General features: G+C 43.7%; 1 long non-coding RNA gene across 1 annotated transcript; it reads left to right on the forward strand.

Annotated features, from left to right (window-relative positions):
* The first annotated feature begins 2,409 nt into the window (after positions 1-2,409).
* On the forward strand, positions 2,410-4,514 carry LOC141947700 (uncharacterized). Its single transcript, XR_012630234.1, has 2 exons — positions 2,410-2,737; positions 3,386-4,514. It is a non-coding gene; the product is annotated as an uncharacterized LOC141947700 (long non-coding RNA).
* Positions 4,515-7,755: the final 3,241 nt, after the last annotated feature.

Consider the following 7,755-nt stretch of genomic DNA (forward strand, 5'->3'; position numbering starts at 1 on the left):
AGGCTGTCAGACTAACCTTGCCAATGCCTAATTGCACCCCCATTTCTCTCCTGCTTGTTGCCGGCCTCATCTCTGCAGCCTGTGTGCTCACCCAGATTGCCACACTCTCATTATATCTTTGTACAGCACCAGCCCTCTCCGCTCTCATTTCAGTTGCCTCCTCAAGGTGCTCCAGTAATTCAAGTGATAAATAATAACAATAATAACGCAGAAGCCGGTTGAATTGAGCTTGATTACTCTGTGGCTGAGTTTGGGCTTGATTGACTGAAAGGAGCACATACCCTCCCAGTTGTTATCCTGAGAGCCTCATTTTCTCAGTGCGATGTCGCTCCTCGTAGCCTCAAACCGATCGGGCCTTGAGGCCGCTGGCAGCACGCAACCCCCTCATTCCCAGAAAGATCCCGCTCCAAAGCACTATTTGAATTTACATTTTTGGCACGTCATATAATGAGGCAAGAAAATGACAGGGAAAATATCCCACTTCTGTGCAGTGCCAACAGAAACGTGTTTTCCCTTGTTTTCTAGGCAGGCTCACTCTTTTCTGAGAGGGAACGCACTGGTTTGCTGGAGCTTTGAAGGATAGTTTTTTGCTGGTTAAAGTGGATGCATCCACATATTCCTGAATACTTGGACCAGGCCCTGCCTGGTTTTACACCACTTGCCTGATGGGTTATATATGTGTGTGCATTAAATTGGAAGGAAAGAAATACAGCCTCTAAATCAGCAAAAGATGTAGTGAACACCCATTCAACCGCTGGATATCCATCTCCCCCCCGACACCACTCCTGCAGGACCTGTGAGTTGTACTCCCACTGCCGTGCTCCCCTTGGCCTTGCCATCACTCAAGAGACTCAACGGTGGAGCTGCCTGGCCACCCTCCCTCCAAAACCGGGGGCAAAGGACAGCTCTCCAGGGCCAGACTTGGTCTTTTCCTTCCCATCTTATGCCAGCTGTGCTCTGCTCCTGTGCTTACATCTGTCCCTAGCACTGGTCTGCGCTGCGTTTTCAAGGGAGATGCCTATATCAGAAGCGAGTGAGGGCATTTGGTAACATCTTCAGTTGAGCCCAAGAAAGACAAGAAGCAAATGATCTGTGTGAGGTGGAAGCTGTGTTTTTCTTGGCTTAATACGGATGAATGAAGAAAAAGGAGGGAAAGAAAACAACTCATTTTCACTCATTCTCTAAGCAGCAGCCGCTGTAGTGCTATAGCCAGGAGCATCTGAGAGACAGAAGGAATTTGAGTAACAAGAAAATGCTGTTGTACAGACCTAATTATAGTGATCGCACCTGTTAGAGAAAACAATAAGCAGTAAAATGAATAAACCTTCCTGGGACTCATTTTATCAATGAAGCATGACCATGTGAAAACTCCACAGAGAAAATCTACAAGGAAGACATCAGTGTACTCAGATCTTCTCTTTCTGATCTCCCATCCTGTAATCAGCTGGGCAAGATAACCAAAGTAAACCATGCGTTGTTCATTCACTGGCTGCATGCAGCCGTATGCAGATGACCTGTTAATAGGATGCCTTCTCAGTCTTGGTATTATCTTCCCACCGGGGGCATTTACAGGCATATACATGCAGCTGCAAACTTCTGGTACTTAGGAAAGAACTGTGAACAGGTCTTCAAAACCTTGCAAAATTTGTCAGTTATCCTAGGGATGGTGGGGGAGTCTGGCAATTTTCCTCAGAGTCAGTAGATTGGTCAGAGATACTGCTAAAAACCAGTTCCTTTTGTGGTGATAACAAGATCTTGGGGACAATCCCAGTGTCACTAGGAGTGGTGTGGAAAGGACTGTGTTGTGTTTTAAATCTGCTACCAAATCATTCTTATATTGTGCCACTTGGTGAAAAATTGCTCCTGCCGCCACCACTCATGGTCCCACAGACCTCATCACATCCCTCCCTCAGGATCCACTGTCTGATCCGAGGGATCCTACCTGGTCTCTCCTCCTACTGAAGCTTCCCTGCTCCTGGCCATCTTTGCCCCTGCTCTCCCTTTACCTTTCCGAGCTCCCAATTATAGCTCCTCTGCACTGCAGAGGCACATCTAACACCGAGCTTTGCATGCTTCTGTGGTTAAAGCAGACAAAGAGGATTAGCCTTTACAAAGAGTTAATGCTGGGTTTTTTGCATACACAGCCCCCTTCATCCAAAGATCTTAGAGGAGTGGAAGTATCATTAGCAGCGTCTTGTGGATGGGAAAATTGAAGCATGAGGAGATGAAATGAATTTGCTTATTGGATGATTATTCCCTTACCGGATTTGCCTCACATCTCGCAGCCCACGTCCTGGGCCAAAGCCCTATTATATGACATACAGCTCAGACAGAGGCAAAGCCAGAGAAGCAAGGAATACTATGATACTCAATCTCGTTTCTTCTTTTCTTTTTCCAAGACCACTAGGATGTACAAAAGGACAAAGAAACACCCCAAGCCTTGTAACATGTCTGAGTGACAGCCCTGGTGTCTGAAGTCCTTTAGGCACTCACTGAATGCCCTGAACAATGACGCCTCCAAAATATTGACCCAGCAGCGTGTCTCGGCCCTGGCTTGGAGGGAAAAAGATGAACGTACTCTTTGATGACTGTCGCCATTGAAAATCAGGCTGTGTTATTGTCAGCTCATAAGAGTCACTTGGTGACGCAAGTTTTGAGTTACCAGCTCCTAGGAGTTGCCTTCAAATCACCACTGGAGAGAATGGTTTTCCTCTACTTCCCAACCAAGTCTGACTTAGTAAGTAAATGGCTCCACAACTAATTAGCAATAGCCTAAACCTGATCTAAAGGAAACTGGACAAATAATTCATGATGAATAATTTATTGGATGAATTTTGCCTCTTTTTTCTGTTTGTGAATTTTCTATGCTTGTGGTGTTGATTTCTCCTGTTAATTGGTTGTTTGAAATTGTTTGCTGATGCAAATCTTTCTGCTCTTTTCTTCAGGAGAAGTTCATTAAGAGTATCCCCAATCCAAAAGGAATTGACTAATTTTAATTGGTCACAGAGGCCACATGGCATAAACGCATTTTGTGGCACAAACATGTATTTCTTCAATTCACTTACTGAAAATATTCTTTCAAACTGTTCTTTCCGTTCAAATAAGATGTTTCTGTGAGCATCCCTTCTAGTCAGAAGAAATAAACTCAAACAGATTCCAGAAGTCAGTCAAAAGATACTCAAATGGAAAGAACCAGTAAAAGATGTTCAAATGGAAATGGATGTGAAATAACCACGTGTAGGAATGTCTGTATTTGTGTACCTACATATGCACAGAAATTGCTCTTGCAATGTTAGTTTAAAAGAAACTTGCATCTGCTTATATTAAAAAGAAACCAAAGACACCCAGATTAAAACCTTTTAACTGAACTCTGCTTCTGTTCTAGGTGACGCTGCATTAGCATCCATGGTTTTGGCGTAGGCAGGGTCAGTGTACGCTCCAGAACACGTACCAGTCAACATGATATTGCTTTGTGGTCCCAAGCACTTCAGAAGGGCTGTCTTAAAGAAGAGATGAACTTATGGCCTCTTCCACTAGCAAGGGCATGAAACGATAAGCTCCTTGTATCGCAACATCTATAACATACAGCAAGAGGCAAAGAGGTTCAGACATGGAGGAGGGAGGGTGAAAACAAGCCGCCCGACCTGATAATGAAAAGCAGGCACTTGGCCTTGGTGTGGAGCATCTCAGATAAGTAGTTTAATTGCCAAGCTTTGGTGCTGGAGGGAGGGAAATCTAAGCTAAATTAAAAGATTAAAAAGATATTTTTTCATCAAGTGGCAAAATGGAAGAAGTAGACGAGTCTGCTCAGGAGAAAATGAGCAGAAAGGAACTGTGAATGTTGTGAAAATATATCCATTAGACCTGCCTTATTGAAACGTGCTTTTGCCAAGCATCCAGCCCTGCATCTCCATGGCAACATGGCCTCGTCAACAGAGAAGAAAGTATTTTTGTCAGGATGGGCCCAAACACATAAAAGCCATTTCGATTTGGGGGCAACACGATCTTCTTCAATCAATACTGCACACATAATAATGACTCCTGCCACTTTTTTCATAAATCTCCACTTTCTGCTTTCATTTCCTGTGGTTTGACATCACTGTGAACTGGAACCAGGTTTAAATTTCCTACAATTTTCAGCCCCCTCTGCCCTCATCTGCAGCACACCATGCCTCACACAGCAGCGTTCTCCTTTGTAACACACTCGATATGCCGATGCCGTGTGCCTACAGGTGGGATTAGCCTGCCCCCAACTGTGAGGCAGGCTTTGAGGAATGCCTTGGTGGCACCATCCACAGATGCCATGGCTGAAATTCTGGTCATGGCTGAGATGAGGGGCCAGCCAAACGGAGGATGGTGAGTCTTTTTCTCTAGGATTACCTCTGATGAGACAGAACGCTCTGAACATCTTAACTCTCAAAGAAACTGTCGTGTCCTTTCTAGGGCATGGGTGATGGGTCTTCTGTCCACACCCTGTGAATAAAAACATTTTGTCTTCTCCATTTTTTCCTGCACTTCCAGTTTGAGATCTCATTCTTCTTGACTGCCGGTTGACAACAATAATTTGGTCTTTCCAAATAAACAGCTCAGCAGTTCCACGATAGAATCGACCGTGTGGCCAAAGGGATTTCTGTGTGCGTGCAAGAGTCTCTGAGCGTGTGTGTTGGGGAGGGAGAGATGGAATATGTAGGAGATGTAAATGCCCATCTCTATTTTTCATTTAAATTAGTGGTTATTAGACATATAATCCAACACACTGCTTTTAAAATCTCAGCAGAAGCCTGCTGAATGCTTTGCTATGGCAGTTACTAAAGAAATGTAAAATATATTTTTTCATAATAACTACAATCTAGATAGACTTAAAGCAATGCCCTCTTTGTTGTTTTATGTTCTATTTTGCCATTTGTTGAAAGACTTTTGAATGTATTTGATTTCCAAAACCCCATTGAGAAGGGCGATTTGGTGCACAGAGGCAAAAACAATTCCACATTTGTGCTTTTCAGCTAATGCAGGCAGAGGGAAGCTATTTCTCCAGACAGATTGTTGTTGCTGCACGAGGGTCAGTGATTTGGATCCTGCCTGTTCCCTGGGGGCCTTGGGGTTTTGAAGAAGGGGAGGATGGCATTTGGTCACTGATGTGTTTGATTCCCAGATGAGTTTCCCAGCCCTGTAGGCACGCTCTGCATGTTAGTGTGCACCATTCCAGGCTGTGTCCAGAGCCTGGAGGAAAGGAACGTAGGGAGGTGGGTTTAAGTTACAGTAATGCTAATAAATTAATGACTTGAATTTAGAAAGAGGCTCTCATTGCTAAACCAGACACTGTTTGCAAATGAATTTACAAACTCTGAGCTTGATTCATCCCCAGTGAAACAGGATATTTCTCTTCAAGGGGTTTGTCATCAATGTAGCTATACACAATCTGTATCAACATACCACACCAAGGCCTCAAATTAACTGCACTTGCTTCATCTACCTGGCACAGTGAGCAGAAACCCCTTAGAAATGAGTGATGATACCACACTGCAGGCAATGATACACTGGATGGGGTACAAATAAGGATCCATATATTCTCATTTTTCTGTCTGCATGCCTAACCATCTACTGAATTGTCTGTCTAATCACTCATCACACGTGCTTTGATGTAGGCTGAGTGGTGGTGTCACCTGGAAGCTGTCAAAAGCTGGTAGAGTGCCTGGCATGTTGCGTACTGAGCAAGGAGACACTCAGAAAATGCAGAACAGGATTGCTATTTTGGTTCCTTCATTCCTGACCAGAAATTTTCAGGGTCATTTGATAATCTGAATGACCTTCATTATTGGTGACTGCAGTAATTGGTAAAAGACTTGAACATGAGTCAGGCAAAGATGCGGTTTTTATGAACATCTGTTGTTGACATGGGCTCATCCTTTCCAATCACTGTCAGAACAGTCCAGAAAATGGTTCATGGACTGGAAATCATGAGCTGACAGAATTTTCACAGTGGATTTCTCAGGACTGATTTTTTGTGAAGGTTAATCTGTTTCTGCCCTTCTAAAATGAAATGAATCTATTGGAAGTGAGTCTGAAATACCATCTGATGGTGACACCAGAAAAAAAGTGATCATTTTCCTCTTGGCTTCTCTTTGAATAGGAAAGGTGAGGATGGTGGCAGCCTTCAGCAAGAGAGCCTTTCTTTTCCCACACTTCATTTTCTGCTCTTTCTCCTTCTAGAGCAACACCTTTCATGAACTTGGTATGCCTGGGGGTTGAAGAGGGACCTCCTTTTACAATAGCCAGATTAGGAGTAACAAAATGAAGTAAAAAACGTTTTAAGTGTTTTCCCCAGTTTAACAGGCTTCCCTCGTTCAACCCTGCTTTTGGATCCTTCTGAGACTGGAGAGTTCAAGTGAGACCAGGGACTGTCACTTTACCACAGTTCAGTCCCTCAACCAAATAAATCTCTTAAGACCTGGTTTATGCTGTTGTTCCTCTCCAACTTGTTCATCAACTGCTCTGGGCAGGGGTAGCCCTTTTCCACTGAGGGTTGGGACAGGGTTTTGACTATCAAAATCTGAATCTGCTGCATCCTGCAACCCAAAATGTCATTGAAATACAGTATGCAGCAGGGGAGGAAGTATTAGGGCTAATGCTGGGTTAAAAATTGGTTTAAGAATACACCACAGGGTTTATTCTTTTCAGGGGAAATCCAGGACATGTGCAGGATGCAGCAGATTCAGTTCAGTCCTTATGGCTTTGAACTGGTCCCCACCAGTCCCACTCAACATGGATGGGATTCACAGGATTGAGGGGAAAAGAGATCCTAAAATCACTGGAATCTGGAGGGAGCACTTCTGTTTGTCTGCTTGCAATCAAGTCCAGGGATATTAATTAGATGCTCTGCATATGCTTGGTTCATTGAGACAAAAGTTAAGGCAGCCTTTCCTCAGCAGTGAAAGCCATCCCACTGGAATACTGATTAAAAAGAAGCCATGTTGATAGGACTAGATGAAAAGGAGGTGAGTATGAGGTGGACCAGTGAGCTGGGAATCAAGACTCCAGGGTTTATTTCTGCCACTAATTCTTTCTGCAGGTTGGAGAAAGTTTGCAAACCTGTCAGTGCCTCCATCTCCAAAATTAGATCTGCTCCAGAGTTGTGGTGGTGGATTTTTTTTTTCTTTAATGAGAATTAATTAATATCTAAAAAGCACTTTGGGATCCCAGAATGAAAGGCACAAAACAAATGCAAAGTATTCTATTGTTTATTATCTCCCCTATAGACCAGGATGGAGGCACCTTGCTGCTCACATAATTACTTCCCTGCAGCTGCAGCCTCTTAAGAAGTTAATATATGCTGCATCTCCACATCTAGGTATGGAGAAAGACCCAGACCCTCCCACCCATCACTTACCCCCCCCTCCTCGTCCTTCCCCTCCCTTGCTCTCTGTTGCATTAATAGCAGAGATGGCATTAAAGTAACTTTATCTCTTTGGTGCACACATATACAAACTCAATGGCGGGTAGTGTTATGAGGCTTATTGCCGAGTGCGTAATGACTGCTTCTTTTTTGGATGAATGAATTCAGTGGGTGACAGGTATGTAATTCATGGCTTTGTAAAAAGCTTTGAGAGGAAGTGTATGAAATGTACTATATAAATGTCAATACACTGCACACTTTAAAGCCTGTGGGTTGAGTCATAGGGAGGGTAGATTTAAGGGGGGATCATAAATAGCAGAAGAACAGCTGGTTTCTCTGGGTAATGATGACTGAAGATCTGA

This window comes from Strix uralensis, chromosome 10 (assembly GCF_047716275.1).
Source record: "Strix uralensis isolate ZFMK-TIS-50842 chromosome 10, bStrUra1, whole genome shotgun sequence".
Lineage (NCBI taxonomy): Eukaryota > Metazoa > Chordata > Aves > Strigiformes > Strigidae > Strix > Strix uralensis.